The sequence below is a fragment of the Myxocyprinus asiaticus genome, chromosome 5 (assembly GCF_019703515.2).
Source record: "Myxocyprinus asiaticus isolate MX2 ecotype Aquarium Trade chromosome 5, UBuf_Myxa_2, whole genome shotgun sequence".
Classification (NCBI taxonomy): domain Eukaryota; kingdom Metazoa; phylum Chordata; class Actinopteri; order Cypriniformes; family Catostomidae; genus Myxocyprinus; species Myxocyprinus asiaticus.
In genome coordinates this window covers 27,177,431-27,191,389 of record NC_059348.1, presented here as the reverse complement: position 1 = coordinate 27,191,389, position 13,959 = coordinate 27,177,431, and the positions used below count along the sequence as shown (strand labels likewise).

The 13,959-nt window shown below is 36.7% G+C and overlaps 1 protein-coding gene across 4 annotated transcripts in view; it reads left to right on the top strand.

Annotated features, from left to right (window-relative positions):
• The first annotated feature begins 3,324 nt into the window (after positions 1–3,324).
• Positions 3,325–13,959, top strand: part of LOC127440571 (ras-responsive element-binding protein 1-like) — a 51,768-nt gene continuing 41,133 nt past the window's right edge. For all 4 annotated transcript variants that reach the window (XM_051697252.1, XM_051697248.1, XM_051697251.1 and 1 more), the window contains exon 1: positions 3,325–3,838. The gene's annotated coding sequence lies outside the window, so the exon portion shown is untranslated. The remainder of the gene's footprint in view (positions 3,839–13,959) is intronic.

The window sequence follows — 13,959 nt, the reverse complement described above, 5'->3', positions numbered from 1 at the left end:
CGATTGTAATGAGACTAATGATCTATTGTCACTAGGTGGCATTGTTGTCAAAATACTAGGCCTCTTGAGTGTAAAGTTACTGAGAGTAGGCTACTAATTAACAGGTATTTCAAATAGCACTGGTAACATACTGTACATATGTGCATATGTGTACATACAAACACACATGCTCACACTGATTGTGAGTTGTATCTGACAGCTATATTGCCTTGACCTGTCAACAATATTTTGAAAACTGCAATATGAATAACCTTGTCACTGGGTCGCTTTTTTCTGTTTCATTGAGATATATTTAACTCCATCCTGTCAATCAAGATTTTTCTCAAAAGACAATTACTCTAGTGATTATTAAAATGTATATTCATGCTGGAAAAACACGCACAAAAATTTAGAGTTTTTGCAGGATGGAGAACACTATTTAGGCCAGAGGCAATTATCCAGGTCACTGTTGGTCAGAGACATTACTTAGTATACCAACACAAGGTCACTCTCGTGTGATTACATAAGATGAGGGAGAGACTGCTCTCTAGTGGTAGCTTCAACCCAAACTGGAAGACCCACTGTGACACCTCTCATGCTGAGAGTATTTATCCCAGGCTGAAAACACCAAGGGAGAGGCATAGTTAACTGTTCTTGGAGACACAGCTATAGCTCAGTCAAATGCATTATATGAGTTAAAGCTTATTACTTGACACAGGTTAACCACATGCTGCATGATTGTTACTGACTTGTTTATATGTAAACTGACACAGAAAGCTTGTTGGGAACTATGAGCTGTGCACTTCCCTGAAGAATGTTTGAAAGCTTACTGAGCAAGTAAAAAGAGAGTTGTAGTCCTCCAACATATTCCAAGTACTTTGAAAACTGGTGTTGTGGATAATCTGAAACAGCAAAACAATGCTCAGCGTATTTTCATCCTGAAATTGCATATACATAAAACAAAATATATATTCTATATATGGAAAATGATGACTGAAGGATAAATGTTTTGAAAAGTTAATACAGTAAAATGCTTGCCATCTAAGGATGTGTGTTTATGGACATATTCTGTAAACCACTTTTTTAAACTGTTTTAAAAGCTGCTATATAAATGAAATTTTATGAAATGAAAGTCAAGGTGTTCCTGTTATGGCAGGTCATTTCACTCTTACTGAGCAACATATGGGATTAAAGCAGCATGGAAGTGGGAATAAAAATAAAAAACACTTATCTTTGCGTACAGATCCATCTGAAAAACCTGAAGTATCTGGTTCATGTCAACCGTCTATACAAATAAATAGCAAAATACTTATTCAGTGGAGTTAATTTGTGTTTTATGTCAGTGGTTCTTCAAATTTTTGACTCTATAATGCCCCAAATTGTCAGAGACTCAAAGATATTTCTGCTATAATCACGACAAAGCTGCTTGTTTTCATACGTTATTAGCAGAAACCACAAATGCCAATTGATTAAAATAATTGAACGTGATTCGTTTTGTGATTGCAGAAGATTCAAGAACTGAAAGTTCTTCAATAAAAACTTAAAAAAAAAAAAAAGAAATGTAATGTCAATTTACATGTTGTTCATCTTGATTTTTATCAGTTTTAGCATTTTTTTTAAATTTATTATAGCAAGTTAGATTTTTATATTATATCTTAATAAATTATTTGTAGTCATCTTCATTCCCCAATGGAAGTTTGCTGAGGCCCTCTTGTGGGCCCTGTTTAAAGGAATAGTTCGACCAAAAATGAAAATTCTCTCATCATTTACTCACCCTCATGCCTTCCCAGATGTATATGATTTTATTTCTTCTGTAGAACACAAATGAAGATTTTTAGAAGAACATATCTGCTCTGTAGGTCCATTCAGTGCTAGTGAATGATGGCCAGAACTTTGAAGTTCAAAAAAACAAATAAAAGCAGCATAAAAGTCATCCATAAGACTCCAGAGGTTAAATACATGTCTTCTGAAATGATATGATAGGTGTGGGTGAGAAACAGATAAATATATTTTTTTTTCTTACTATAGATCTCCACCTTTACCAGCCCCAAGCAGTAGGTGGTGACATGCACAAAGAATGTGAATTGCCAAAAAAACAAAATAAGAAGAATGTGGAAGTGAAAGAGAAAGTGGAGCTTTATAGTAAAAAAAAATTAAAAAATAAATAAAAAGGACATAAAAATTTATCTTTTTCTCAACCACACCTATCATGTCATTTTTGGGTGAACTATTTCTTTAATTTCACTTCACAGCAGATATATCTTACACATGAAATATGACATTAATTTAACATTTTACTATACCATAGATATTTACATTGACTTTAGGTTTGGGATCTTAACACACAGCTGGGTTATATTCATAGAGCCACGATTTGCACAGGCCTATTATAGAAATCCAGGCAAGGTAGGCTATCTCAGAATACCTAATTGCACCTGTATACCTCGAAACACTTGAATGCACTGGATAAAAGCAATTGCCAAATGGGTAAATGTAAATGTATATACGTACACATTTTTTATGATTTGTTGAAATGTAAACATTCCTAATTCGGTAAACCATATTATACATGGTCGTAGATGGGGTGTTAACTCCAATTATGTTGTCATTCTTCCACATTTCAATGCATTATTTGTCTATAAATGTCCTGTCACAGTATTTTTGAACTGACAAAAGATCTCTGTTGTAGTGTAACAACCAACAGGTGTTTGTCTTGTGATAGCGTGGAGGTGCCAAAAGTGTGAGGTGTGTTGCATCATCAGTATCAAAGTTCACACAAAAATGAAAATTATCTCATCATTTACTCACCCTCATGCCATCCCATATGTGTATGACTTTCTTTCTTCTGTCGAATACAATTGAAGATTTTTAGAAGAATATCTCAGCTCTGTAGGTCCATACAGTGCAAGTTAACAGGATCCAAATCTTTGAAGCTCAGAAACCATATAAAGGCAGAATAAAAGTAATCCAAATGACTCCAGTGGTTAAGAAGTGATATGATTGGGTTAGAAACAGATCAATATTTAAGTCCTTTTTTTATTAAAAAAAAATAAAAAAAATGATCTTCCCTGCCCAGTAAGTGGTGATATGCATGAAAAGAAGTCTTAGGAGAAAAGTGCACTTAGGAAAGTGAAAGTGGAGATATATAGTTAAAAAAAAAAGGATTTAAACATTGATCTGTTTCTCACCCAAACCTATCACGTTGCTTTTGAAGATATAGATTTAACCACTGAAGTCGTATAGATTACTTTTATACTACCTTTATGTGCTTTTTGAGCTTCAAAGTTTTGGACCGTGTTGACTCGCTTTGTATATGGATCTGCAGAGCTGAGATATTCTTCTAGAAACCTTCGTGTGTGTTCTTCAGAAAAAAAGAATGCAGATGATGAAAGAATTTTCATTTTTGGGTGAACTATCCCTTTCCATCTATCTTTGTCAAAATGAATCATCAATTGGATGAGGCTGGACAAGAGTGGAAGCGAAGTTTTGCGCCCCTCCCGTAGAGATGCTCACAGCTGAACTCCAGTGGCAGCCTCAGTAACACACGTCCCCTTGGAGACTAGAGCAACACGTGATGCGTCGACTTGTCACGTTCACTGAGCAGCGCTCAGGAACACACTTTGAGGAAAAAGTGACTTTTCTGACCCTCACTCGTCGGAAGTGTCGATGGCCATCATTGCTTTAGGGAGCTAAAGCAAGTGAGCGATGTAAAGTCTCCAGTTGGCGAACACTGCACATCCTCAAATACGCCATTTTGATCGCTCTCCGGAACAAGTTTGCAGTTTTTTTCGAAGTCCATCATCTCTTTTCACCATCACCATGTCTCAACGCAATCTGCCCAACCCCGACAAAGTCAAACGTAAGTACTGCACAGTTTTCAACATTTTATCTCGTGATGTTTTGTGTACGCTCTCCACCCTGTCGAACGCAAACTTTATTGGATGGAAAATTTATTGGAAGTTTATATAAACTTGGAAGGCCGAAGATGTTGAAGTGATGACCGATCCTTTTTTTCCTCGTAGCTTGCGCAGCACAGGGTTTGTGCTTCCTCGTTTCGTTCTCGCATCCGAAGGTTGAACGCCTGACTACAGGAATTCGCTCGCGAGCGCACATGTATATTCTGCCTACCTGAGTGTTAAACTCGACCACTTTAAGAAGCCATAAGCTCTATAATTGGGACTTTCTCTCTGACTTGACCAAACAAAGTTTACTCTAGGTAGTGCTATCAAAAATTGAGTATTTTATAGTGAACCGAAGCATCCACATCTTTGAACTTTGATCGTGGCGAGCGCGTGGGGGGTTGGACACGCTTCCCTTTATATTTTAACCTTGCCAGGACATTTGATGATTACGTTTTATTCGCGTTTTCGACAGGGTTTCAGTATCGAGAAGTTGTTATTGCTCACCAGACAACCTTCCTTTTGTCTGTCACTCTTTAGAAACCTAGTGTTTGGGAATGTCAAAAGTTTTAAAGGAGGAAGTTCGCTGTCGTCGGTTTACACAGCGCGAGACTCTGGGTTGGGTTCGCTGCACAAAATGAACACAGGATAGTCTTCCAAGACATTCATTCAGACTACCATATTTGACGTAAGAACATACATCGACGATATCAGTTAAACTATATCGGTTTGGGATGATTATGATCTACTTTAAAACCTTTATCCTGCGAACTACATTGAGTGTCTCGTCAGAGGCTATGCTCGTGCCTCGTGCCCTCCTCCCATCATCCACAGACCGTTCTTGCGTGTCTGTGGAGATTCAGAATGCGCAGAGATGCGGAGGAGCAGTTCACGTTCCATTACCAAATTCTACACTGGGCTCAAGGAGGCCTGCAGTGCCAGCATCATTCACTCACTTTCTGTGTCTGAGGACTTTTAAGCACATCTAGGCTGTTTTGAACTATTAGGGTGATCACAGGTAAAGTGGGACAATTTCTGATAATGTGACATTTGTGTTGTTTTAAAATGTAATCAAATTACTACAACAAATATCATCCCTTACTAGCAAAGGCGTCGTTCATGGGTGGGACGGGGGGACATGTTGCCACCACTTTTTGTCTTGGCCAATTTTGTCCCCAACACTTTTTGAAATAGGCCTAGTTTTCATCATGTAAGTGTCAAATGCAGAAGAAACTGTTCTTGAGCAGGAGATTCCATATCCCAGGACCAACAGTGGCAGATATAGGGGTAAAATTATCAAATTGGCCCTTTTCACACTTCTGGGTTTTGGAACACAGAAATAAACGATTACGGAGTAAATTTCTTTAGCAGTTAATGGGAGACAACGGCAAATATAATTTTTGCTTGCACATTTACTCCAACATAAAAAGAGAAACGGCGCTATTACGTTTCTACTACTTTCCAAATAAAGAAAAACAAAAACAAATTGAAAGTGATGAATTTCAACAGCCAGAAAAGAAAAGATGGCACATTTACTGTCACTCTCTCAGCAGCTGTGTTAGAAACCTCATTGCGTCTGTGGTAACTTGTTTTTTTTTTTTTTTTTTTACTAATTCCAGGGTAATATATTACAAAGTATAAAGTTAACAATTTACACTAGATAATTAAAAAAATGGCAAATATAAAAAAGTTGGCTAGATATACGCTGCTAAATAAGGGGAAAGTCCACCATCACAGTCTGTGAAAAGTGTCTATGGATAGATGACCTGCTTTTTGAGAACTAATGTGTTGAGTCATTTAGAGGGAGGTTTTATTTCTGAAACTGATCTTACACAAATTAGATTTGTTCTTCGTCATCATCACCACAGCTTGATATCGAGAAAACTTTGTTGCTTATTAGAGATGACAAGTTGCTATCCTTTGTATAGTTTTAAATGATCATAAAACATTTAAACCATTGTAAATGTATTCCAACAAGGGAACCTATTGATCACCTGGAACAGAGAACTTACCTGTTTGTTTCTCTATTAATTAAAGGAATATAATTTTTTTTCTTTGTCTTACAACATGAAATATAAAATTATATCGATCTGTTATTTCACCTCCTAACCTTTTTTCCAACTTAAAACATGTAGAGAGGTAAGGCTAAAACAAATCCTCCTTTCCCCATTTTCCTTTTATCACAATGCAAGCTGATGTAGGGTGGTGATCTGAATGTCCAGTAAAAATCAGTCGTGTAAAGCCAGAAGACCATTGGAAATTCAAAGGCATGTTCCACTGAACAGTCAACCAGTGGTCTGGGCTGTAATCTCCTCTGTGCTCAGCAGGGAGTCGCCATAGTTGAATAGAGAAAACAAATTGTGAGCATCAGAGCTGCCATGCTGATAGTGATAGAAAGCAGCCATCAGCCTTTACCCCACTTTGTATACAAAACTCTGTAGTCTATAAGGAGTCTCAAAGCCCAACAAAAAGAGGTGATACTATACCCACTGAGTGACTGATTTGTTTTGTTCTTTTGCTTTGGTGTTTACTGTCTATTTCAATATAAATACTCAGACTTAAACATTTATTAATTAGCATCCTAAAGATGGCACACCTTAATTGACCTTGATTACTAGACATGGATAAAAATCAACTCATGGGGCTCCCTAGTAAACTTAACTTGACAAACATGCCCAGCTGTGATTGTTTACACAGTGGAAAGACAAAGTGACCAATCTGTTGATCCTGGGGTGGATGGAGAAACTATCTGTACCTCACTGAACCTTTTGGCCTTAGTGATGGGTGCTCTGTTCACTCATCCAGGGGTAGAGATGGGCATCCTGTTTCGCTCTGGAGCTATTTTTAACCTGTCTATTTTAGATAAGATTATGTTCCGTCTCCCTCGTAAGGGAATGGGAAGCTTGACTTGGTCCTGGGGTGTTGGGTGAGATATGGTACCTGTGGTGCTTAAGAAACTTAGTTTTGAGCAGCTGGATGCAAACAGTTAGCATGTTTAATTTGAATTTAAGATTTGTAGAACAATATCTGATTTACGACTTTGAATCTCTGAATAACACTTATTTTAATGCTACTGTTATTTATTTGGTCTCTGGTCTTCTTGTTATGTAAAGGTGTAACACATTCACTTTATATGTTCACATACACTTTAAAAGTTCTATTTCAGTCAGACTAAAACAATTATTTGTATTTTTAAAATGTCATGTAAGCACTTTATTCGCACCTAAGGCTGCATGATTGTGGCAAAAATCATAATTGTCAATTATTTCCCTTGATATTGTAATTGTGATAAACTTCAATCAAAGGAATTTACATTAAATAATTATTTTGTCTGAGGCATCTGCATGCCATATTATTTCAAACAAAGACCATAGCTCGACTATGCAAAACCCCTCTGTAATGCGATTATAACGTCATATGAGATTGTACTAACTGAATATTACTTTGTAATGCTGCTGTATCCATCGTTAAAGTGATGTACTTTACAAATCTTTACAAAAACTTTACAAAAACTCACAAACCGGAATGGAGAACCTCTTTTTAAACACTCACAGTTGTTTAAATGTATGGACACTGAGCAGGGGACCATTCTGTGAAAACAGTACACATTGGTTCGTTTAGACAGAATTGTCCACTTTTAAAATGATAAAGTGTAGTAAAGAGACAAAAAGTGAAACTGAGTCTTCATGAAAACTTCTTAGGTACAAGTGGGACATGGATGACAGGAAATAGAGCAGTCTGTGTGGATAGAGGAAGTTAGAAAACATAAAAACAATAGGTACCATATCCTTTCCCTGTAAACTTCAGAATTAAGTTGTCCAAAAGTTAATCAAACATGTATTAATAGTCAAACTGTCATTACCCTTGATGTTTACCACAATAATAAATTGCTTAACTTTTTGTACGTGTTAACAGTCCTTTTTGAGGGGTTGTGAGCTTTGCTTTTTCTCTTTTTTGCGTTTGTCTGCGAGAGAAAAAGAAGACGAATCACACACAGCTTTGCAGGCCTCCTTCTCTGCTACTTCCCCCGCCCCTTCTCTCCCACCCTGCCTCTGTTGCTGACTAAACAGTTTTGTCGGGGGGGTGGGGGGGGATGCTGAAGAACTGTTCTTGTTGCTCATTTACAGTTAGTGAAGAGTAGAGGGAGGGCGACAGAAAGTTTCTGAAATGGGAAGATAGCAGGTCTAGTCACATTGTGGAACCAGTTGGTCTTGTACTAGCATTCTTTTTTGCTTTAGGCTTCCAAGCTTCGTGTTGTAGCATTAAACAAACATAGTCAAACTATGCCTGTGGCTAATTCATTTAAATAACATGATAAATGTTTTTGCCCTTGGAAAATTGAAAGCAAGATTGACTGAAAAACTGATATAATGGCCAAGCTTTTGTCTCAAATCTCCATTAAAGGGATAGTTCACCCAAGAATGAAAATTCTGTCATCATATACACAAATTTGAAAACGCCATCTTCGCATTGTGTGTGTGGGGGGGGGGGGGGGGTAGTCATTCTTGATGACCAATTCAAGTATTCCAATAAATATTTCCCATAAGTAATTTGATAACTTCCATTAGGGCTGGGCTATGGCAAAAAAATAAAATCTTGATTTTTATCAAACTTATGGATGATTCACGATTCAATATTTTTAACTTTTAAATGTACTCCAACATGATTCAGATTGTCTGTTCTTTATTAGAATGCAAGGCAACAGAATGCTATTCTGAGATGTGGGTTGGCGCTGTATTGGCGGCATGAGGGGGACCTACACAATATTAGGCAGGTAGTTTACATGTTGTGGCTGATCGGTGTATAGCCTCTCCATGATTTGAAATAAAGTGCCCATAACTGTCACATAACTAACGCTTTTTTTATGGGTAAAAAGAAAAGAAAGGAGACCGTTCATTAACATGCGCACGCCAAGGCCAGTTATAGTCATAAGCCGGTGTATACCTGCATGATGGATGAAGTTGAGCTACAGTCACACTGTGTACAATAGTACTGGGAATATTACCGCTTTTATATCAGTCTCCGTGTTGTTAACCTGTCACGTTCATTTGGAGCGTGCCACACACGTGCAGCTGATCAGATCGGGAGCGGAATTAAGACAAGCACTATGACTTCTTTATCTCTTCCTTATTCAGCCTTTGGTGGATTTACAACATTTCTAACTGTAGCATTTGCAATGTTTTTTTTTGCAAAATCTCAATTAAAAAAATAAATAAAAATCGTGTCAAAACTCAAATTCGAATTAATCGGAAAAATCGGAAAAACCGCCCTGCCCTAACTTCCGTTCATCTAACACTGTCAGTACTAGGATTTGGTTAGTCAGTGGATAGATACATGGATTATTGAATGCTTTAACCCAAATGACTGATTGGTCTCTTGGGAAAGTTATTGCCTCAGTTTACTGTAAGAGTTATAGGTTTTAATCTGCCCTAATATAACTTTTAATTTAATAAAAGAAGATTAAATCTGGTAGTTAATTAATCTGGTAGTAATTAGTGGATGTATATCATGAGCGGGGACACTTCTGTTTGCATTTTACTTTGAGGTGTTTCTTCTGACACTCACCTGTTGAAAACTATTTCAAAAAGTGGTGGGGACATGGCCCACCCGTCCCACCCGTAAATGATGCCCATGCATGTGACGCAGTCATGTGATCCATTTAACCAAAACAATCAAGATGGTGGCCCGTGTTATGGCAGCGCTGTTGTGAGTGATATTCACTTTGATAGAGTTGTTAAAGATAAATGTTACTTTGTACAACCTTCACATTGCATTCTTTCAAAGGCAAAGGGAAGTTTACTTGGAATTGGTGTCCGGCGGTGGAACACGAGGACAATTGCATTTCAAACCAAACATGCAACTGCGATTTTTGCGCAGTAAGGGGATTTAAGCGTTTTCATACATTTCAGTGTGGACGAGCAACTTTTGGAAAACGCTTAAAAACGGCAGTGTGGACGGAGAGTGTTTTGAAAATGAAAATGGCATTTTCAATGTGTGTTAACATGATTTTAGGATGATAAAATTACTAACTTACTACTCAAACTCGTATGACTTTCTCTCCTTCGTGGAACACAAAATGAGATGTTAGGCAGAATGATAGCCTCAGTCACCATTCACTTTCATTGCATCTTTTTTCCCCATACAATTAATGTGAATGGTGACTGAAGGTGTCATTCTGCTTAACATCTCCTTGTTTTCCATGGAGGAAATAATGTCAAATAGGTTTGGAACAGTGTTAGGGTGAGTCAATTATGACAGTATTTTCATTTTTAGTGAAACTATCCCCTTAAATGAATATTCCGGATTCAATATTCAAAGTTAAACTCAATCGATAGCATTTGTGGAATAATGTTGATTACCACAAACATTTATTTTGTCTCTCCTTTTCTTTTAAAATTAAAATGAGGCACTTACAATGTAAATTTATAGGGCCAATTAAGTACTGCCACAAGACAAACAAAATGCTTGTTAACATGATTTTAGTGCCTCACTGTAACCTTGTTTTTTTTGCTGCTTCTTTCTTTTTTTAAGAAAAGGAGGGATGTCAATTATTATTATTATTTTTTTATGTGGAAATCAACATTATCCATCTGATGTTATCGATTGAGCTCAACTTGTATTGAACCTAGAATACTGTATTCCTTTAATCTAATGACGTAAAACCATTAACCATTAATAGCTGTGACAGTATATTAAATGTTATGACATAGCTGTGACTTTAGTTTCAGTTACTGCAGTAGTCATTTATCTGGAAAATATAGTTGTGCACTGCAGGTTGAGAAACGGTTTTCCTCATGTGGTGTCAGTATGTCATTGTTGTGTTTGAATGATGACCACATAGGATTGTTCCAGCACTGATCTTTATGGTCGCACAGTCTGCTCTTGTGTGCTTTTGCGCAACAAACCAAGGAGAGCTTCAGAGAGAAACATCCCGGCTGCTCGCTAGCAGGACAGATCCTCCTCTGTTTGTCTCTGAGAGCGATGTGCAATGGGAAACAGATGTGGCTGGACTGTTAGCTCAATTCTTGTCTTAAAAGAGCCTCAATTTGCCTGTCGGGATACAGAACGACTGCATGCGACATATTTTGTCAGCTTCCTAGATGTTTTTTTTTGTAAATTTCAGGTCTGTTGGGTTTGCAGCACTGTTAACCAATTGTTCTTGAATTTTGTCAAACATTTGCTGAACAAAAGGCATTAAACACGACATAACTAAAGGCCTACTCTTTCACTAGCACATTTATCTCATTAGTGAGCACGTCATGGCCAATTTTCATAAGATCTTCCCGTATCATCTAATGGCATGTTCAGCATAGCTTTCATAACCCATTGGTACCTTTCAAAAGTTGTTATTCAATGGGCTAATTAAATGAACACATGTGTTATGAAGTCATGCTAGCTGAAAGATGCTAAATAGTTGGCTGTTATTATTCAGTAAGATTAAAGTGATTCAAAGAGTTCTCTAGCAGCCTCTCCCAAAATGTCCTGAGGCAGTGTAGACAATGAACCAAAAATGGCACCCTTTCAGGAGAAACTCAGCCGCTCCCGTCACTTGCAGCTCTTAGAACATAAGGCAGACAGTGTTTTCCTCAAAAATATGCCTATCCACCATCCTGACTCTGACTAATGTCTGCTATTCCACGCTTGCTACCGTAACAGCTTTGGATAAATGCCATCAATGCCTTCAGTGCCTTAAACTAAATATGTTGTTAAAAGCTTATTTGTTCTGTGTTTCCACACTCAAATTAAGCGTAACATTTGCAAGCAGATGGTACATACAAAAAAGATGCCATTGATGGTAATTACCTACTGACCGATCAGGTTTGTCCTTATCAGTAGTGCTCAAATTTATGCAAATGTATTTTCATTCAAATTTGAAAAGAAAAGTTGCATTTTGAGAGTGCATTCCCAATTAAACAAACAAATCACAGTTTGCAAATGAGTTTTGGTGGCTTGTCGAGGAGGAAAGTATCCCTTAGGGAACAGGACAGAGAAAACAAAACATGGAAACAAGGCAAAGGTCACTCCTCATTCTTTTGTGGCCTGGTTCATCTCAGAGTTGCAGTAAATATTAACTTGCTTATCACAGAGTATAGGGCATTTTCTTGTAGTTCACTAAATTGAGACTAAGGACTTGAGAGAAAATGAACACTAACGAGTAATTATTTTAATATGTTGATATAGGGCTCACAGTCATAAAGTTGCAAGATTTTTAAAGCTGTGATGTGAATTGATATTGAAATTCTTGTATTTGTGCCTCTATACTCTTCACATTAGCATATGCACTTCCATTATCACCATTATCAAGGGCTGTCAGTATTATAGTGAACAGTACTGTATATTAGAATGATAATCTTAACACACATGATAGAAACTGGACTTTCTTTTAAAATCTTTGATAAACATCCACAGGTTGCTTAAACATAGCAGTGTCCTCTCGCTCCAAACTGGACAACTTGCTCCACAGTGCCCTCCATCGCCTCTCTGAGCTCAGTATCTGCATGCAGTTTTCTCTGCTTGTTCAGAGCTAGTTAATGGAATTTGCAGTCATGTATTTTTTTTTTTTCTATGTAAAACTGTTTATTGTTATCTGCAAAAAGCAAGTTCTAGCCAATCAGAGAGTTGTTTTTTATACCCTTCCACTTACCCCAAACAATTTTGCTGTGTAAATACAGCTCACAAAACATGCAGTTTGTTGCAACATAAAAATATATGGGATACTCTGAAAGTTTAATCATCTTTCTCTCCTTTAGATTGCTAACAGTGTGAGTATATTGCCAAATAAGATAGATATGCTACAGTCAAACATCTAGCCTATCAATGAGGTAATCATTAGATAAGACAAAATTACAGTAAATAGATGCTTTACCTTTGACCCACAATCTACATTTGTATAGATTTTTGTGTAGTGTGCATTTACACAGCAAGGATGTTGGCTAATATTGAAGAATTAGGATTAATGAAAGCTACACTATGCAACCTTTGGCCCTCTAGTGGTTGAAGCATAAAACGGCCAGTTACTTGTGGGGGAACATTTTACGCAAGTTGTGGTTTGGCACTGATTCGTGTCATGATGTGCTATTTTCAAGTTGACACTATTTTATAAGTTTAAACATTTATAACCTAGATATTACTTTGCGGAAAATAAACAACACTCTTAATTATATTAATTAATTCAAGTGTATTAGATTATTCAAGTGTTTTATTCACTACACAACACACATTAATGCTTATATTGTACTACACATATCAGTACAAGAGGTGAAACTCATGAAATAGCTGATATTAATTCAATTGAAGACACTTATTTTTTATATTACAATTGACAGCCTTAGTGAACAATGCAAGTGAACTGTAATATTACAGTAGTAGATCTATGCACTGCACACTGTAATATAAAAATGCAAAACAAGGATTTGATAATGATGAAATATATTTTATTGAACATGGAAATAATATGCAGATATATGCAATATAACAATTAAAATAATAAATGTTTAATAGATTCTTTGCAAGTAAAGTTAGAGAGATGGTTTCACGCTAAACAAAATAATATACATTACTGTGCTATGAAATTGGTACATTATAAACAAAACTACCTTGTACCTTTAGTGGCTTTTAGATCTGTTTAAATAGGCTATCTGCTACACTGATTTTTTGCTTCAAAAATACTTTATTGGCATACACTTGCTTGCAGCGTTTAGACCATAGGTCTTCCTCAGGCAAAATAAATAAATAAAAAAAAATAATTTTCCATTTTTCTGATAAAAGGACAATGAAAAGTGATAACAACTTTTGCATTTCTGTGACTGAGGGGGAAAAAATATCCTAAGAAAACAGTGGTACACACACATAGAGAATCTCGAAATTGCAGCAATGTTATAAAATACCCAGAAGTCTTGAATATTAGTAAACATGTAAAAATCCGACCGACAGCTCTAAATAAAAATCATTATTGTAGGCTGACCGTAGTGAATCAGGGAAGACAAGGACAGGGTTTTGAACATGGATTTTTTATGTACTCACTCAATAATGAACTTTGTTAATTGTAATCAAATAAATCTTACACAGTGCAGTGTTAAGG